We start from the raw sequence: 17,794 nt of genomic DNA on the forward strand, positions 1-17,794 counted from the left end.
ATGCAAATAGAGTTATTAATTTTTCAGCATTTTACTTGTTTTGATGCTCCCACTAGGAATCTGTCAGGTATGCCTTACCATTATTTTAAGAAAGATCTCCTGAATGCTGGACCAAATGTGGAAGAATTTAAGCCATAGCTACCAATATAGAGCTACAACTTCTCTAAAAATTTTAGAAGGTGGACCTTACTCCTCCTCAACTTTTTATATTACTTAACTGCTGCAAGCCCCAATTTCTGCACTACAAAACCATTTGCCAATAGAAAGTTAATTCTTTTATATCTGAGTTTTGAGTTTCTTTACTCTTCTGGCTTTATGGGTGAAAAACCTGGCCAACTGGGCTAGCCATTTTTAAACTGATTTTTACTTCATTAAGAATTTATTTCTCACCCTTTCTGCAAAATTATAGGCAGTTTATCAGCGCGTATAAAATACAATAGCAAAAAGTATACATAGAAGTTATTTTTAATAAAAAAGCAACACTGAAAGGATAAAATAAAATGATGAATCCTACAAATAAAAAACCTGCATATCATAGGGTCCTATGAACCTGCTGTGGTTGGGCCATGTACGTCACTCCAAAATGTCTGGCAGAAAGTGCTGCAAGTTATGAACCAAGCTCCCATTCATTTTGAAACTGAATTTTCTACTTTGGTTCCTATCTTTTGGTCTCTGTGGGCCCTCACAGTCATACCGCTCTTATAAAGTCCATGATGTCTGATATCAATTCAAAAATCTTATAAACTCTGTGTATGTTAGGCACCAACATTAACAGGGCTTCTTTCCAAAAACTGGAATAGAAATATTAACGACCTTTCCCAAAACTACACAAATGACCTTAATGTTCCAATAAGGGCCATTTTCCTGGGGTTGCTGTGAATTAACTGGAAAAACCTTTAACCAGTGAGATTGAGAATTATAATAATTTGAATGCAAACTAATAGAAACCTCACTGATATTTCAATCAAGAAAAACGGGTCACACAAAGCTTACCAGTGAACTTGACTTTTCTTACTGCCGCCCTTGATAGGTTTCTCAGGACACAGTTAAACTATTTCTCACTCAGTCTGAACTTCACCGAAGCCACCTCCAAGTTTGCAAACATAACTAGAATGCCGAGGCTTTAAGGGTTGGGATGGCTGTGGTAGACCAAGGGACTTTCAACAAACTACCTTTAGATGTTCAGTGGATTCCCTTGATACTTGTTCTTCTTCTTCTTCTTCTTCTTCTTTTTTTTTTAAAGATTTTATTTTTTTTTATTTGACAGAGATCACAAGCAGGCAGAGAGAGAGGCGGGGGTGGGGGACAGAGCAGGCCCCCTGCTGAGCAGAGAGCCCGATGCGCGGCTGGATCCCAGGACACTGGGCTCATGACTGGAGCCGAAGACAGAACCTTTAACCCACTGAGCCACCCAGGTGCCCCCCCTCCTTGAGACTTCTTGAGAGAGATGTCTATCCTCTCATCAACGTTTGACATTGGGATCCAGCAGGTTTTCGGTTCAATGCCCCTGTTACTGTACTTTTAACCATAAGAACTCTGCCAAGAGCCTCATAAGTCTGCTTTCAGCTTTCACTTAACCACCTTTAGCCATGATTACGAGAACAGAATCTGAATATGGAGTAAGTTATGAGAGCTTAATGTAAGATCCAGCTCTTCAGGCAGCTGCAAAATTTGCATTTTAAAACCAACGGAAGAACAGGTCGGGCAGAAATGGAATGCAGACAGCAAATTTTAAAGATTGCTTTAGGTTCACTTTCCTCTCTAGCTTATAACTTAGAGAACTACTTGAAGCAGAAGTTAGCAAAACATTTTTCTGTAAAAGGGCACATAGTATTTCAGGCTTTGCAGACAGTACTGTCTCTGTTACAACTACTCAACTTAACCATTATAGCATGAAAGCAGCTATAGACAATCCCTAGAAGAATGGGCATGGCTGTGTGCCAACAGAATTTTATTACCAATCTTGCAAACCAGATTGGACTTGTCGGCAGTAGTTCGTCTGTCCCTACTTTGGATAAACTGTGTCTTTACACTCCTGTTACAAAATTGCTTTGTATGTTTTTAACGATAAGATAGTCATACTGTGTGCAAGTCACTAGGTAACTTGCAATTATTTATCACCAAAATGTTGAGTTGTTTAAAATATTACCTCTAAAATCTCTCAACTACATGCACTAGCAGGATCACCATTTCATGGTATCTGAAACACACACTGCAAACCAGAGGATTTCCTAAGAAAGAAATTATAGAAGATGATGTTGAAAAAAGAGCCTTATACTTTCATGGTTAATAATTTCAGGACATAGACATTCTTCTAAAATAATGTACAGAATGTTTTTGGCATATCAAGTGAGTTTTAACTTCAAGTTCAGGAAAGTAGTTAAAGAAAGTAGTTTGAATAGAGCTACAAAATCCCTATATGACTGAACTGACATGGAATGACAGGGCCTTCCTCTTAATACGCCTGCCCGGGGTAGAACAGCTAATGGAGCTTAGAACCACCCCTGGCTCTTACGACAATTGCAATGTAACTAATTGTGGGAAGGACAAAATAGCTTCTAGGAAGACACATGTAAGATCTTGTGGTATTTTTATTTTGGTGGCTCATTTGCTTGCTCCATGTTTCTTTTGAGTTAAGTATTCTCAGAGGAGAAATGACAGGGAGCTTTCATCTAGTTATGAAGCTTTTTTTTTTTAATAATTTTTTATTTTTTATAAACATATATTTTTATCCCCAGGGGTACAGGTCTGTGAATCACCAGGTTTACACACTTCACAGCACTCACCAAAGCACATACCCTCCCCAATGTCCATAACCCCACCCCCCTTCTCCCAACGCCCCTCCCCCCAGCAACCCTCAGTTTGTTTTGTGAGATTAAGAGTCACTTATGGTTTGTGTCCCTCCCAATCCCATCTTGTTTCATTTATTCTTCTTGGAATACTATGCAGCCATCAAAAGAAATGAAATCTTGCCATTTGCGATGACATGGATGGTATCGTGTTTAGCGAAATAAGTCAATCAGAGAAAGGGGGTAGGAGAAGAATAGTTATGAAGCTTTTTAAAATGCCACCCTCTCCTTCCATAAACATCCCAGTGTTCCACTGACGACAGCGCTAGTACTGTATTTCCAAATTTTTCTATTCATAGCAATTATTTTCTGACCAGGTGCCCAATTATTCTGTTACAGTGTAGCTTTCTGAGGCTCAAATGTCTTTCACTTTGCTGTTACACTTCTAAATGGACCAGAGCTTTTCAAAACTTGAAGAGTAAGAAGAGACGTGGGGTAGACACAGAGGGAGACACCATATTCCTTCATATATTGTTGGTGCATTTCAAATCAAAATGATTAAGACATGATTATTCATGAAACAACTTTTCTTCTAAGTACTTGAGCTACATTTCACATACCTTAAATGTATGGCTCTGCTTCAAGTTCCGCAATTTTTTTCACCTTTCTGTTAAAGATCACCTTTTCATGACATGTATACCCTTCGAATATTTATAAACACCATACTCTTCATTCTTCACCTTTAAGCTGGAGTACGTATTTTTATGGGTACGTATTCTGCGACAGAATAAGAACAATAAAATGACATAGCACCAAACTGACTCATTTTTTGTTGCTAGGTTCTAAAGTCCTTCATCTCATTCCAACAAGAAAGCTTTTAACTTTCTACCAATTTCTAACCATTAACTCTCTCCTTTAGTTCTTTATCCCTTCAAATACTGACGATTCATGTACTCTGAGGCAGCTTGGCAGAATTACAATATATAAATACTGGAAGAATCACATTCTGTGCCAATAGTTGTAAACTATAGATGCACAGTGATTATTTTCAGAAATAGATGTAGGGAATGTCCACAGATGTTTGGAGTTTAGTCCCTTTGAAAATGTCAGACTTGAGTTATGATGGAAATAAACAAATATCAATGCAACCAAGCAATTAAGACATTTTGCTGTTGGTTATGTTAATACCATGCTATGTTCCCCAAATTGTATGTTTGAAATGTATTACTAACTTGAAGGTGGGTTATTGGCTAAAATAGTAAGTACAAATGCACTTAGTGAAAAATAATACCAATATGTTGATTCTTAGGTATAAGATAATGCTTGTGCTACATTTCAAAAAGCAAGAAGGTGATAGCTTTCACTATTAGAAAATAATTCCTCCTAAATGAATAATATTTCCTTTGTATTCTCCCTCAAAATATAAATATAAATTAACAACCAGGTCTAGGATTATAAGTATAACATGGACTAAATTTCATAAATCCAAAATGTATTTGTCATCTCATTTACCAAATATTTTTGTCAGATAACAATCTACACATGGCTGTTTGGCTTTTATACAGAGCTAAAGTTATTTCAGTTGTGGTGTGCACAGGTGATACGGTATAGTCAAATACAGACACTCAACTGAAGGACAAGTAGCATTCAAGGATAACCAATATCCAAATAAACTCAATTCTGATATTTCTATTTTAAAATCACAGTTCTGGTAACTTGCCACTGTGGCTATAGGTAGCTAAACTTGTTTACTGGTATTAGTATTTTTGGATATTGCATTGGATTTTCTACATAGTTGGTGATATTATTAACATATAAAAAGTTTTCCTTCTTATTTTAATTTGAGTTTTTTGTTTTGTTAGTTTTGCTTTATTACACTGCCTAAGACCTTCAGAGAAATTTTGAAGTTCAGAATTGGCATGTCTGCCTTTTTTGTGATCATGAAAGTTAAGCATTTGGCCTTACACCTTAAAAAGTTATGTTTAACTCCAGGGTTTTTTGCAGATGCCTCTATCAGATAGATGAAGTTTCCTTTAATTACTAATTTGCTGTGTGTTTTTTATAACAAATAGGTGTTAAACTTTATGAAGCACCTCCTCTGCACCTATTGAGGTGGTCTTGTGGGTTTTTTCATTTTTATTTTGTTAATTACATGAACCGTTTTGATTGATTTTCAAATGGGAAACCCATCCTGAGTTTCTGAGATAAATCCTACGTGGTTAAAAAGTATTATCCCATCTATATATTGCTGGAATCCTTAAGAGTATTCCAATATTCATAGGAATATAGGTTTATTGTTGTGGTTTTTCTTTTTTCTTGTCTTTGTCTGGATATTGTATAAAGATGGTGCTGACTTCCTCATATCGTTCTTTTGTGTATCTGTAGGCTCTGTTGTGATTCTCTTTTTTAAAATTTCTGATATTATTAGTTTATCTACTTTTATTTTTTCTTTATCCAATTCCTAGAGATAAGAATATGCTTTGTTTCATTATTTTCTCTCTTGTTTTCCTGATTTAAAATTAACTGATTTTGCTCTTTATTATTTCCTTTTTTTACTTACTTTAAATATCTCTTCCCTTTATAGGATATTAAAGGGGGGGGAGTAGAAAATTTAATTTACAATTCCTTCTAATTCTAATAAGCATTTAAAACTGTAAATTTTCTCCTTATTATTAATTTAACTATATCCCACACTTCAATATGCTGTTTTTTGTTTCACTTCAAGAACTTTCTAAATCGACCAGTGATTTGTTTCCCTTGGTCTTGTGTTTTTATCAAAAATATTAATTTCCAAATAAGTGAAGATATTTCAGCTTTTTTTCTGGCTTTTTGTTTCAACTGAATTGCTGTAATCAGAGAACAAACTGCAGGATTTCAACTCTTGCACGTGTGTGTGTGTGTGTGTACATATTTCATAATCCAACATACAGTACATCTTGGTAAATGATGCCTGGGCACATGAAAAGTATATATACTCTGCTGCTGTCCGGTGGAATGCTCTATAAATGTTGATGAAGCCTAGTTGGATGTTAATGCCAATCAGTTTTTCTACATCCTTCCTGATTATCATTTAATTATTATCAATTATTGAAAAGGGAATATTAAAATATTTTTAAAAAATAATAGACTCTTGGGGCGCCTGGGTGGCTCAGTGGGTTAAAGCCTCTGCCTTCGGCTCAGGTCATGATCTCAGGGTCCTGGGATCGAGCCCCGCATCGGCCTCTCTGCTCAGCAGCGAGCCTGCTTCCCTTCCTCTCTCTCTGACTGCCTCTCTGCCTACTTGTGATCTCTGTCAAATAAATAAATAAAATCTTTAAAAAAAAATAAAAATAATGGACTCTAAAAGTAACATAGGGAATTTGCCTGATCTTTTTATCTAAAAATTCCAAAGTCAAATACTAAAGATTAAAATTCACTTCTTATTCATAAGAAAACTGTTGATTCTAATTTTAATACTGTAAAAATGTAACAAAACAGAATAAGGAATAAATAAATTATACAGCACTAGTTAATTTTTGGCTTACTTAAAACTTACTTACATAACACATGTAGTTTCCTTGATTTAAGTTTGATTTCCTAAAAAAACAAATTAAAATAGTTCAAGGGTAATTCCATCCCAAATTTAAGGTAACCAATTTACTACTCAGCTTTTCTTTTGTGGACTCTCATCATTTTCTTTTTCTTTTTCTTTTTCTTTTTTTTTTCTTATCTTTTTCCATGTAGAGGGATTTTAACCTTTTTTATAATTGTGGAAGTTGAGATTTATTTATTATGTAAGTATTCAAATTATTATTCTTTTATAAGTATAGTCACTTAACACCTGAGAGATGCAATTATCCATACCCTATTTCCAGTTAACTTATTTATTCTGACCTCTACTGGATGACATTGACAATGTCAAAGTGAAAATACAGATATATGTAAAAGAAAAAAAAAAGTAGTGAGGAAGGTAGAAAAGAAGCAAACTTCATCTAGGAAGTTCATTTCTTAGCCTTAAAATACTGAGACTTAAAGTATTTAAAATAAATTACTACAAGAAAAAAATACTATCTTTTTTCCTTCGTAGTGCATAATTTTAATATTTTAGGGCAACTTAATTTTTCTGGACTTTCATAATAGAGCTAGATTTTTTCCAGTTCATTGATTCCTAATTTTTGCACGTGGGAAGATACTGATGCCACACAATACAGATAAAGATGTAGGCACTGTGTCACACTACTAACATGGACAGCTGATTTATAGTTATTTATTGCCATTAATTTGCTACTCAAAGATTTTCTCAATCTAATTGATGACTCAAGACATTTAGGATAAGCTTTTCCCAAGAAAACTGGTTCCTAATTCCTAATGCTTGGACTTCAAGAATGATTAAGGAAAAGGTTGCTGTGATGTATGCATGAGATTTACAAGTCTGTTAGATGTCTTCTTCAAAGGGAAGAACTGTCAAAACACAAACCAAAACATAAACATAGGAAATAATAGGAGATTCTTCTGGAACCCAAATGTCTGCTGCACAATGCCTCTTTATTCTGGCACACCACTTCCCTCCAAACAAGTCTATGTATTTCAGAAATAAAAAATCCTTCTTATAGTCTCAAAAAATTTAATAAGCCATAGGAAGAGAAGATGAAGATCTTCATTTTGTAGATCTAGATTTCTGCCTTTACACTTACTATTTCTCTTTGGTCCCAACCCAAACTTGAAGTATATCTTTGATTTCTATAAAAGTAAATAATCCAACACAGTAAGAATTTGAAGGCATGATAGCCTGCTAAATCATTTCTGAAATAGAGAGCAGATGAGGATTTATGTTCCAGCCACAAAATCAACTTGAAATTTAAAAATAAGTGTTGTTTGCATTAAAATTTCCTTTGATTATATCTCTGCCATGAATCGCAATAACTTTTCACTTTATATAATCTTAATTCTCTTCAAGTTCTTGATTCTCTCTCTCTTTCCCTGTATATGGTCTCTTGTGTCTTCTTTCCTACTCTGAAGAAGTAACAAATTCTTTCCTGCTCTTCCTTTAGTGCAGTCATTGTCTACCTTATTCCCTGAACTGTGGTACAAATTTCCCTGAACAAAGTTCTTGGGATTTAACCTCCTACTCACAGAGCATTGAAATAACATTTTTAATTCTGTAAGAATTCTGGGGATAGGCATTATGTTGATGTTGGGAGGTACAGATATATAGAGAAATAAAGATATATCTATTATAAATTATATAATATATAAAAACATTTTATTATATTTATGGAAAAAGTAAGAGAATATTCAACATTGTAGAGTACCCACTATGGAAGGCTAGGCACAGAGCACTACTCTTAGTACTATGGTAAAGGCAAATTGACCTGTCATACCTTTAAGAAACTCTAACATTTTATATTATCATATTTAAAATAAATACAATTTTATTAAAGAATATTAAATCTCTAATACTAAATATTGTTAAATATATTTGGGACAGCATAAAATGTCTTTTTACTATACACTTTACTTCCCACCATTATGGACCTAAAACTTCCTAGTTTATATGGGGGGCAGGATGAGACTAGATATCATTCAAATCAAACTTTAACATTTATAAACCTAAAACGTATTGATTTTTAAATTGTATTATCAGTAGCCATGTCCATTCCAAATATGCCATTTTACAAGAACACAGAAAGAGAATTTTGAAATAGTCTTAGGGACATCTGGGGTGGCTCAGTCCATTAAGAGGTCATCTGCTTTCAGCTCAGGACTCCAGGGATGGAGTCCTGCATCAGACTCCTTGCTCGGTGGGGAGCCTGCTTCTCCCTCTGCCTGCTGCTCCCCCTGCTTGTGCAAGCTTGCTCTCCATCTCTGACAAATAAATAAATAAAATCTTTCAAAAAAAAAAACAGTCTTATTTTTCCCTGAAATATGCCCCATAGTAAGGGCCAAATAGTGCTTTTTTTGTGACCAATTTATATTTTCCATTTTTATGTGAATTTTTAATCATTTTTGTTTTAATAACAAAAAAATCATGGAAAATAAAATTTTATTCCATTCTTTTAACAAGCAGTTAGCCAACCACACCCTTTACCAGGAAAAGAGTGTTTAGAAGATTTTACTAGAAGAGAGAAAGTTAAAAAGAAGAAATGGTTATTTAATCTTAGGAGGATAACATTCATTCTGAAATTTTGAAAAATCAAGAATTCACAAGAGCATATTAAAGATTTACTCTACAATATGCTACAAAACAATGTTGATAGTTAAGGCAATGTCAGGGGGTATTCAGTATGACATGAAATTTGACCTACGAATTGAGTCTTGATCTAGAAGGTAGAACTTGAAGCTATGTGTGTAGCTGGTATGCTGAACTAGCATAATTCATGACTTAAGTGAAACAGAAATTTGTTTTTATTCCCACAATTATCCTCTAAACTTTATTCAGTACTGGTAGTTTCCTCTAGCACCAGATGAGAACTTATGGGATCAATCTCAGATAATCAACTTCTATCATCACTTTAACACAAACAAAAATTCAATTTAGTGGGATGCCTGGGTGGCTCAATCTGTTAAGCATTTGTCTTCTCCTCAGATCATGATCCCAGGGTGCTAGGATCAAGTCCCGCATCGGGCTCCCTGCACAGTGGGGAGCCTGATTCTCCCTCTGCCTACTGCTCCCCCTGCTTGTGTTCTCTCTCTGACAAATAAATAAATAAAATATATATATTTTTAATTCAATTTAGGGGCATCTGGGTGGCTCAGTGGGTTAAAGCCTCTGCCTTCAGCTCAGGTCATGTTCTCAGGGTCCTAGGATAGAGCCCCGCATAGGGCTCTCTGCTCAGCAGGGAGCCTGCTTCCCTTCCTCTTTCTGCCTGCCTCTCTGCCTACTTGTGATCTCTGTCTGTCGAATAAATAAATAAAATCTTTAATAAATAAATAAATAAAACATTAAAAATTCAATTCAGTAATTAGAATGTCTAGTCCAAGACAGTAATCAAAATTTTGAACTGGATTTAACAACAACTCTTCCTTCTCCAATGTGGGCCTGCTTCCCCCCACCTCCTTCACTCGCCTGTTTTTGCTTCTTCCAGTGGTTGGTGGCAAGGAAAGAGAACAGGTAAGATAATATTGGACCTTCTTGTTGTTATCAGGCTTCACACCACCAGGACCTGCAGATTTTTTAAGATGAGTCACTCAAAATGCATTTTGAGAATCTGTAGAATCTCTGGCTAGCTGCTCCAACTGTAGTTTCTTTGCTTTGAGAAGGTATACCGTTACTCCGAACGGTTGTGAATTCTCCATCTTACTGATGCTGGGATCCTCAGTTTGTCCCCCTCCTCACCACCTCTCTCTCTCTATCTGCAGTGGGCGTGCTGCAGAGCTGGCCCCTACAAGCTTGCAAGAGCAGACTATGCTCATATTCTTCCAACTCCGTGTTCAATGATACCTTGTGGATAGCTTGAAATCAGTCATAATGGTTATATTTACACCATAGAAATAGATAAATGTTACAAATTAGGAGATACAGGAGCATTGCTTCATTTCTGTTTTTGTTTTTGGAGAATCACTTTTGCAGCACAATTTTGGGCCCACAGGGAAACACTTAAAACCCTTAGCCACTTAAATCCCTTGCCCCCAGCAAACTATTGATGTATTAATGGGAAAATCCCAATATTGCTTCTTCTATTTTCTCCCTAAGTAACACAGCAGCTAGCATGATTTTGCTCTCTAACTATAACTATAGGAGTCAGACCACAGAAAGCTCCAGTGTAGGAGCCACATACCAAGTTTCATCGGTACTCTTGGAAGTCTCCTCACCACCAGGTTTGTTGAAGGAGAGCAGGCACTCTACCTGTAAGGGGGGTATGGTTCACAATACAGCTTTCTCCAAAGATAACTTCCACCCTAAAATCACACTTTTCTAAACGACACTCAGGTTTTTGTCCTCCAACTGGAAGTGGGCCCAGGAGTTGTGGAAGTGGTCAATTCTGCATTTATGATCTTGTATGGTTCACATTCATTTTGTCTTGGTGTCATCTTCAAAACTCAATTTTAGCATCCTGATTCAAGAAGCAACCACAAATCATGAAAAAGAGAAGGGAATTACATACATTCAGTTTGAAAGGATTACCAAAAATAAGGTCAAATTAGAAAACAGACCAATCTCATCTTTTGTGATTATAGTTGTTGTTGTTCTTGTTCAATGTAGGAGGAGAGGCAAGTTCATGTGTAAAACTCATTTAATTTGAAAGGAAGAAAACTACATTAATGGAGCACAACCCCATGCACAGACTACGCTAGACTGGGCAGTATTTTTATGCTTACTGTACAAAGGAACTTTCTGAGAGGCCTTGTTAAAATGCAGGTTCTAATTCAGGAGGTCTAGGTGGGACTGAGATTTTTTACTTCTAACCCAGCTCCACATAATATGCGTATACCACTGATCTAGAACTTCTCTGAACACCCAAGGACTAGAAAAACACACAGACATATACTTATGAAATAATTAAAATAACTTTTTAAAAAGACTTTATTTATTTACTTGAGAGAGAGATTACAACTAGGCAGAGCAGCAGGAGAGAGAGAGAGAAGGAGAAGCAGGTGCTCCGCTGAGCAGAGAGCCCAATGCAGGACTCAATCCCAGGACCCTGAGATCATGACCTGAGCTGAAAGCAAAGCCTTAACCCACTGAGCCATCCAGGCGCCCCAGAAATAATTAAAATAATTTTATGAGATGGTTATTACATCTATTTTATCTATGAGAAAAATGAAGTTGTGTGAAATTAACTTGTCCAACTAAATATAAAAGTGGCAGACATTTGTCTTCTCTTATTCTTCCTATTGGATGACACGGTATCTCTGAAGTCATTATTATTCTTATTTTTCAACCTATAAACCTTTGTCTGGTAAAAAATAAATAACAATGTTGAGTTTCTTTTCCTCATGATACGATTAACTTCCCACTTTTAAGTAACTGTTCAGCTTTCTAACTACTTCATAGTCCCAGAGTTCTAATGGATTTAATTGATGTCATGCCTAATGCTAGCTACTAATATATACAGTTTACCTGTGTATATAGGGAAATGTGTATAGGTAATGTGTATAGAATGCTCACCAAGGGACGCAAAAGCTGATCCCCAAGAAAAATGTGACTACTGGGGCTGCCCCTAGAAAGGTGGTATTAACAACCTCAACCCACAAATTTCAATTTTTTTTAAAGATTATCTATTTATTTATTTATTTATTTGACAGAGAGAGATCACAAGTAGGCAGAGAGGCAAGCAGAGAGAGAGGAGGAAGCAGGCTCCCCGCTGAGCAGAGAGCCTGATGTGGGACTCGATCCCAGGACCCTGGGATCATGACCTGAGCCGAAGGCAGAGGCTTTAACTCACTGAGCCACCCAGGTGTCCCCACAAATTTCAATTTTAAAAGATTATAATCTTTAAGTCCCTGATTGCTTACAAAATACCTTGGTTACATGTAATACATTTGTACAGAAAACAAAATTATTAAATGATTCTTTTATTATCAAAGCTTATACATGTTTTTTTAAATTGTTATCATTGCTGCATAAACTCAATCCCTTAATCTTTCCTTTTAGTCTTGTTTAAAACTAAATGAAGGCAGAAAGATAGAAGGACTTGAGTCACATGCTAACAAAAATAACAAAACAGCCCTGGCCACAGATAATTTCCTGAAACCAGTATGAGAAGGAATAGCAATGTGAAAGAAAAACATTAGCAAATCACTTTGTAAAACAGTAAAATTTCCAAATACAATTGAAAAGAGAAAAGTCTTTCCAAACTAAATATCAATTTTGAGGCTGAGGCAATAAATAAATAAATAAATGAAAGGGAAAAGCTCAGTCTTAATATTAAAAAGGAATAAAAACAATTTGTTTCCCAGGTTTATAATATGACTGAGGAGTTGTTTAATAAAAGTGAAAAGAAACATTTAGGTAAAATTCACTTTTAAAAATATATGATATGGGGCACCTGGGTGGCTCAGTGGGTTGAGCCTCTGCCTTTGGCTCAAGTCATGATCCCAGGGTGCTGGGATCGAGTCCCACATCAGGCTCTCTGCTCAGCGGGGAGCCTGCTTCCTCCTCTCTCTCTGCTTGCCTCTCTGCCTACTTGTGATTTCTCTCTGTGTCCAATAAATAAATAAAATCTTAAAAATATATGATATTATGATCTCTATGCAAGAGATTTTAATAAATTATTACGTATTCTGGGATTCACTGAGTTTTAACTTTACAATCATCCCTTTGAATAAATGGAGTTTGATAACTGGGAACGGTTTCATGTGACATATCCTATCAAAAGACCCAAAACAAACACACAAATGTTTGATTATCTCAACACAGCTGTTAAAAATCATTTTAGTAGATGTCAGCCCCATTCTTGTTTTTCAGTCTTTTTAAAAAACGGATGAAAAACATGTTATCTGGGGCGCCTGGGTGGCTCAGTGGGTTGAAGCCTCTGCCTTCGGCTCAGGTCATGATCCCGGGGTCCTGGGATCGAGTCCTGCATCGGGCTCTCCACTTGGCGGGGAGCCTGCTTCCTCCTCTCTCTCTGCCTGCTTCTCTGCCTGCTTGTGATCTCCGTCTGTCAAATAAATAAATAAAATCTTAAAAAAAAAAACATGTTATCTATGTGCAAAAATATCAACCTAGTTAAAAATCAACAGCTATTTTCTTAATAGAGAAACTCTATTAGGAGTCCTCATACATTAAGATTCAGAATAGACAAAGGATGCTCACAACTTCCAATAACATTTCGAGTTTTCCTAGGTATTTCAGTTAATAACATAGAATATGTAGAAGAACTTGAAGTTTCCAATATGGAAAAAAGAGAGAATATTCGACCCAGGAAATCCAAGATAATCAATTGAATAGTTAGATTTCATAAGAAAGTTCAGTAAATCAGATAGATACAAGATAAAATAGGAAAAACAATCATGCCTTGGCAAATCAGCAGGTGACCATTAGAAAATAAGATGGAAAAACTATAGCAATAGAAAAGAACGTAGAATATGTGCAAATAGCCTTTAAACACATGGAAATCTTTCTGGGTTATTCATATAAACAAAAACTTGAACATATAGTGTAATATCCCATGTTCATGGATGGAAAAATAGATCAGTAAAATGTTAGTCCTTTTAAAAATAATTCATATGGGGCGCCTGGGTGACTCAGTGGGTTAAAGCCTCTGCCTTTGGCTCAGGTCATGATCCCAGGGTCTTGGAATCAAGCTCCACATCGGGCTCTCTTCTCGGTGGGGAGCCTGCTTCCCTTCCTCTCTCTCTCTCTGCATGCCTTTCTGTCTACTTGTGATCTCTGTCTATCAGATAAATAAATAAAATGTTTTAAAAAATAATTCATACATATGAAACAATTATTTCAAAGTTTCAGGAAGAGCTTCTTTTGGAACTAGAAGAATATTTTTGATTTAATAGAAGAGAATGAAAGATGAAAAAGTCAAGAAAATTTTGAAAAAAGAGTAAAAAATGAAAGGACTTGAACCCTAACAAATAATGAAATATTATAAAGTTTTAATAATGTGAAAAGCAAGATAGTGTCAAATATGTAAGAATTAAGTGTGCAATAAATAAGGCATTCAAAATGAAAAAAAAAGTTAGATTTGTTTGCTAATTAATTCTGAAATCTTCTAGAACAATGAAAGTCAAATGCAAAGAAAAGAAGAAAAACCTGATAATAAATTACATCATAAAAAATAATAAAACTTATGTAAGCAAATTCTCCAATTGTTGGATGAAAAAAAAGCCAGAGCTCAAAAATAAAGGATCATTTTAGTAGATTTAAAGAACTAAAATGCTCCAAATTCTCCCAATCAAAAAAAATAAATAAACCTTAATAGTAATAAACAGCTAGATAAAATATTTGCAAGATAAATCAACAAAGAACATGAAATTAGCATTGGCAAAACTGAAAATATACATGGTAACAGTTAAAAATAATGTTCTCACTTATTAAAAATCAAAGTAAAAAAAATTTTTTAAGAAAATAACATTTTTAAAAATTTTTCAAAATCATAGACATTTTAAATGATAAGAATAGCCAATACTGAATACTTTCTTACATTTACTGAAGTCACTTTGGAAGTTAGCCATTTAGCAAAGTAATCTAGTAGGTTACAGTGAAAGCTAATCACATGTAATATTTTTGCATACTTAGAATTATTAAACATTCATTAACAAGCAGACAAAACAACAACAATAACAACAAAAAACAAAAATGAAAAAATCTGTGCAGAGCTTCACTAAAATGCCACTTCTATATTTTTAACTGGTCAGACAACCACCTACCTGAAAAATAACTGAAGCCAGATCTGACAACCTCTCAGAAGCAAGACCCCAATACCCTAGTAGTCAACTGCATACAACCTGAAATCTTCTTTAACCAATGGTTGGCCACCGGACCATTTGGGGATCAAGCATTAAGCATCATTTTAAGGGTAAACAGTAGAGACCTTGCTGATTTCTTATTCTACATTCATGTAAGTGTGCAGAGTGTCCCTAGAATGTTTTAACTAAATCATTTTTCCCCAAAACTTCTAATTTTGTTAAGCAGTTTAATTATCCTAATTAGCAAGCTACCAGTTTCACCAAAAAAGTTAATTTCTGATAATTATTATGTTAATTCCCATATTAGTTATTAACTGAGACATAAAAAAACTGAGACACCTGATTAGCCACTGGTGAAGCATGGCCTTCCTGATCAGCAGGCTTTCTGTGGGCTTTTGCACTGTCGATAGGCAGCTGGGTTATCACTTAACCTAACAAAACCTGCCCTCCCCACCCTATATTAAGTAAATTATAGACATTTAACACCACATTAAATGTCTCTTTTCCATATGATCCCTCCTCTCATTGTTGTGTCTTCTATGTATTCTATATTCTTATCTATGGAGACAACTGGCGCTAATACATGGTTAGTTCAGGTTATATGCAGCTTGGGTCTGTCAACATGGATTCTGATAAATCGCTACAAATGTCAAATTCTTCAAGCCAAAAGGAAATCTGCAGTTTGTACAGAATGACAACCACTTCACCCTTCGAAAATTTCTTGCCATCCTCTGCTAAGAAAGATTATCTTAAGTATTCGATGGTAGTTGAATCTTGTCCAATCTCGAACTTACTTCACTAGGCTTACCACATCACTCTGGGAGCCAAATAAGGTCAATGTGTAGTGTCTGGCAAGGTACTCTGCACTATTCATGATGCCACAGCTTTTTGGCAGTGATGCCTGCCCATCCCCCCCAATGACTCTCAGGCAGCCTCCATCTCTGCCAGCAGCCATCAATGGGGAGAGGAACTAGTACTTCAAAGGTCTCAGTGCAGCTCATAAAGTTGAGGAGGATTGACCCAGGCCAAGATGAAGATTGTATATTTGGTAGTTATGCTCAGTTGTGATGATGAGATAATCCACAGAAACACAGGAATAACTGAGAGGAAGTCTGGATTGAATAGCCCCAGAATGGCCTTAAAATATATGTAACAGAGAATTGACAATGGGGGGGGGGGCACTTAGTATCTCACACCTGTCATAGGAGAAGAATAGGATGATAAAGCAAACAGTTTCAATCGAAAAGTACCACACAGGATTCACAATGCTGACCATATATGACAGTGATGCTAAATACCAGAAAACAAAAACGAAGAAATGAGGAAGGGAAATGAAATACTCAAAAGACATGGTCAGTTAGGTGGGGAAGGACCTAAGGCACTGCACAATTCTGGGGAGAGTGGGCACCAAGAGAGACTCTGAAGGAAACCTTCATTCCAGGAAACTAGAAACCAAAAATCAGCTGGAAATTCATGACAAGTTTCAAGCCATTTCAAATAAGAGAGCAAAATTGAATATGGATTCAAATTACAATTAAATATCCAAAGTCCACTGCCAATCCAACTTGGAACTAACCCCTTTTTACACCCTTGGAGAAGTCTTTTGCAATTTTACACCTGATGAGAAGCCTTTTGCAATTCCTAGATATTGAAAGTCTTTGACTCCAGTAGCCAGAATCTGGCTATAAAGAAAGGAGAAGTTATTATCAGATTTTGTGTTTTTATATATGTATATATACCTTGTTCCAAAAACAATAAAGAAAATAATAAAAAATATAAAATATAAACACTGCAACATAACATGACAATAAAAATTAGAAGTGAAGGAATTCTGGAAAAAAGAAAATAAGGCAGAGTTTATGAAACAAAACCAAAAATGAGTAACACACAAGTGCACTTTTACAATAAAATCTGTTAGAATGGTTCCCAACCTTTTTTAGAATGAGATTGATTTTACTAAAATTAGAAATTTTCATACCTTAAATTATAATCCAGCTTCCTACAACCATTCTAAGAGTAATCGCACAAGTATCCACTGATGAATTATATGACAGTATACTACAATGAATTCCGTTAAGTGAAATTCTATTTTATGAGTCTGAAATGTATTCACATGAAAAGTAGTAACACCTAAATGTGTAATATATTTAATCTAATGAAAATATTTGACACTCAAATCAATTCATGGACCTTTCTAAAGAGTCTAATGCCCTGACTTAACAAATCTATTCATTTTCTAAAGATCATTGCATTCCGTATCTCCCCACATACAATGAACTCTTAATTTGTTTTCTTATTCTTTTTTATTTATTTTTTTTAAAGATTTTATTAATTTATTTGACAGAGAGAAAGATCACAAGTAGGCGGAGAGTCAGGCAGAGAGAGAGGAGGAAGCAGGTTCCCGCTGAGCAAAGAGCCCGATGCGGGGCTCGATCCCAGGACACTGAGATCATGACCTGAGCCGAAGGCAGCGGCTCAATCCACTGAGCCACCCAGGCGCCCCTCTTATTCTTTTTTAAATTTTTATTTAAATTCCAGTTCACGTATAGTTTAATATTTGTTTCAGGTATAAAATTTAGTGATTCAACACTTATATACGACACTCCACGCTCATAACAGCACGCGCCCTCCTTAATCCCCATCCCCCAATTAACTCATACCCTACC

This window comes from Mustela lutreola, chromosome 4, assembly GCF_030435805.1.
Source record: "Mustela lutreola isolate mMusLut2 chromosome 4, mMusLut2.pri, whole genome shotgun sequence".
NCBI classification, from domain to species: Eukaryota; Metazoa; Chordata; class Mammalia; order Carnivora; family Mustelidae; genus Mustela; species Mustela lutreola.